The sequence below is a fragment of the Melopsittacus undulatus genome, chromosome 3 (assembly GCF_012275295.1).
Source record: "Melopsittacus undulatus isolate bMelUnd1 chromosome 3, bMelUnd1.mat.Z, whole genome shotgun sequence".
In the NCBI taxonomy this organism is placed as follows: domain Eukaryota; kingdom Metazoa; phylum Chordata; class Aves; order Psittaciformes; family Psittaculidae; genus Melopsittacus; species Melopsittacus undulatus.
Window position 1 is genome coordinate 105,008,072 of NC_047529.1, and position 3,931 is coordinate 105,012,002.

Genomic DNA, 3,931 nt, shown 5'->3' on the forward strand with positions numbered 1-3,931 from the left:
CTTTCTGATTTTTGTGGGTTTAAAACCATGCTTGGCATGTATGTGAGTGTCCCATGTACCTTATATAAGCACAGCTTGAGGCAGACACTGTTACATTCTATAACATTCACTTAAGTGGTGAATTGATGGTGCTGTTAACACTCATTACACTCATTCTATCATATGGATTTCTTTTTCTGTTTTCTTGTCCAGTTTTGAAATGCACATTCATGTCAGTCTATGGAAAATAATGACTGATATTATTAAAGCCATTCCTAAGCAATCAAAACAGTATTCAGGTAGGATTGACCTTAATTTCCCAGATACCTTTCTTTTTCATTTTGTGTGTGTTCTAAGATGGAAAAATATACAGTGTAGCCATCTTTGTAATAGCATTGGATTATAAAAAGGCTGCTATAGTCTGTTATTTAAATAATGGACTTTTTACTTGTGGGAATATATACATATATTCAAGTTACTTCACTTAGAGGAACGTTGTTGGCTTCAGTTGTGTTTTCAGCATGTGGGAATGAACCTGCATCAAAGCAGAGCTGTATGTCACCTCAAAAACTAACCAAAGTTAGTGGTGAAAGCCACGAGTAGCTGTGCCTAGTTATACCAGAGGCCTTAGTTATTACTCATTCTCATTGATTTGTTACTCAGAGATCTAGTTCTATGCAGATTGCTTGAGCCCTGTGTGGTTTATAGTGTAGGCTTAAGAAAAAAAAACCCCAATGGATAAAGTGCCATCATGATAATTAAGTTCTATCCTGTTTTTGAAGAAATCATTCTTTGGGCACTGTTCCTGTAAAAACTTATTTTTGCCAACAGATTTAGTTTGGCCTGCAAGATAGCATTTGAAATGAAAAGTTAAAGATACTTGACTCCTCTGTGAATATTTTAAGAGTTGTAAATCATGATTGTCATATAAAGAAAACTTGAATCCCGTTATTTTAATGGTGAATGATTCATTTCTATGTCATTTTGATAAATTAACTCAGGGTATAAATACCTCTTCTTACGTAATTTTAAGGCTTTTTTATTGCCTCTCTCCCTTCCCCCCCCCCCCCCCCCCCCGCCTTTCTCCTCCCCAAATTTAGCATTTTTTTTAGCATGATATTCAGCCTTTTGCCAAAGCCAATAGGTCCAACTCTTTTGCTTAATCTTGTCCCTCCCCCTTTTCTGAAGAGTGGATATAGGACACTGTTGTTTGCCCTGTCACAGCAGGTTGCTGTCTGTACTGGCTATGACTCCACAAGCATTAGCCAGCTCCGTTGGACTAAGAGTTTTATTTGAATCCTCATGCACCTAAGCCAGCTTTTACCTATCTTGAAGAATAAGCAAAGGGGAAAAAATGTCGCTGTTCAAGCACAAGGCATGTAATTGGCAGTAGCAAGTAGCAACTTCCTGCTGCTAAAAATACTTTGCTTTATTTCATTTTGCTAGCATTAGCGAGTCAGCAGGCTATTCTGAGAAACAGGGTTTTAAATGGCACATGAAAACTCAGCTATTTGAAACAGTAACCGAGCAGCGCTGTTTCCTGGTGCCCCGGGCTTCCTAATTACTAGAAATTAAATGGAAGCAGGTGTGTTCAGAGGCAGCTGAGCTAATATTGCCTTGGCCCAACTCTAATTGCAATCCTTGACAAGTGAAGTTGGTAGCATTTTAGGGCTAATATATCATTTTGAGGTTTGCACTGTTTTCTGCTCATCCTAAAGTTCCTGTCGGGAGGCTGTTTAAACTGCTAATGCAAGGTGGCAACTGATTTTGGTGACAAGTGGATTCAGATGAGAAAGTGGTGGCCTCCTGGCAAGGTGGCTTTTTACAAGGTCAGAATAGCCCAAAGCAGTTGAAATAAGGTTATGGAGGGAATAGAAATTATTACTAAGCCAAACCCAGTTCTTTTGATTGTTTTTGCAGTGTCTGTAATTGCAAATACAGAAGATACAGAGTTTGGTTTTGTTCCCCTGATACAGGCTGAGAAGCAATTTCAAAGGTTTGCATTTTATACCTTGCTTAGAAAACAGTGAAGTCTCCAGTTGGAATCTTTTTTTCTTCCATCTTCCTTGGTTTGTGAGTTAAATGCCACCTAAGGAGACACACTGTGCCATGAGATTGGAGATCTGTTAGGTTTATTCTGTAAAGGGGTCCCAAACCTCGGAGTTTTGAGGTCACTTTTGCAATGTTAGAGAACTTCTCAGTAGAGTTTTCCTTCAGTATATAGCTGCAGTGAGGACTGTGTGACTTGGGCACAGATGGGCAAATGCCTAGCCCGTTTGCTGAGGATTGTGTGGTTCTGTGTCCCAGATTGTGCCTAGCTCAGGTTGGACAAACAGATGAAAGTTTAGCCCACAAAAAGCTGGACTGCTGGTTGCTATTGATAAGCAGCCAGAGGCAGTGTTAGTCCTTGAAGACAGTGGGCCTGCTGTTAAATTTCTAGTTAATAGCCAAAATCAGCCCAGGTGCTTGACAGCATGTTTCAGAAGGAATTCAGGTAAGTTTTTGACTGACTGGCCCCTTTTTACTACATTCAAAAAAAGCAGCGTTTGCTTAAAAAAGCTTAAAAAGGCACTACAGCTCCAGGATCTTTTGATTGCTGGGTGGAGTTTGAAGTACTTTGTATCATCTTTAAGGATTGGAGAGTTTCATTTTGACTAAGTCATTGCATGTTGTTGGGGCAGTTACAATATCAAGGGCCAGGGCATACAGAGCCGTGAGCTGGTATGTCATGTCAGTTGTATCTAGTATAGAAAAAGAGAATGGAAAAGAATACAACTGTTTTCCATCATCCCTGATATTTCAGGCCTGATATCCTTACAGGTGTTTATGTATCATGTGATGATATTAAGGAGATAGATGACATGTACTCTGAAGAGAAGCAAACTTGAAGGTCTTTTATTTTTTTCTTGTACATAGGCTTTCTCCTTTCTTACAGATTGAAGGAGAAAAACATGTTTAAAGATACAATCCTATGCATCATTTTGAGGAAGAAATTGCAAAATTTTAGTGCTAAGCATGGATCTGTATCACTTGAGCTACTGAAGGTACGAGAGCATCAATAGAACGATGGTGGCTCTGTGCTGTGCTGATCCAGAGGAGACAGGAGCAATTACCTGGCATGCTGTTTATGTTCCTACTGTAACTCTTCGGGTATTTTTTCCTTCAAAATTAGAAAAGAGTTTGGCATTAAGTATAACTTCTAATACCATTTAAAAAAATAACCAAAATAACTGAGTAAATCCACTCAGATTGATGTTGCTTTATTGGAGCTTGGTTTATTGGAGCTTGGTACTGCTTCAGTAAACAAAAGAAAACCAGTTTAATTTAACCTTTAACTCTTGTGGGCTCTCTTGGTGTGTTCTATACTGCTTCATAAACAAAGCACTGAGTGTTAGGGCTCTCTTCCTTTCTAATTTTGTGACAGTACACATTTGTATTTCAGATGTTTGCAGCTTGTGACTAGATCATTGCTTTGAACTTGGGTGCCTTCTGAATAATTAATGTGCTAGTACAGACATGTAGAGCCAGAGAACAAATGTGAATAAGGCAGAAATTGACTAATCAGTGAGGGAAGCCAGAAGTTTTTGGTAACATAATTTTAACATTAAAGTAAGTTCTCTACTTAAATTAGTCTCTTCTCATGCTAGATCTTTAGCTTTTTTAGTAAATCATCTTTAAAGCCATTTAACAAGTCTCTACAGATAGAGTGAGCCAAGTGAGTGAATGTAACTTGTATTTATAAAGATGAGATCCAGATGGCAAAACACAGAAATGGGAGCCTAGTGGATGAGGTTAGAATTAAATTTGTTAAGATATAGATGGAGGAAAGCAATAAGAGTTTATTTCCAGTTGAGACACATTCTAAGACAGCTGAGAAGGTGGTTTGGGAGATCTTAAAAGAAAAATCTATTCCATGAGTTTTCCAACTTGAGTCAACCTTAATTTGTGATGC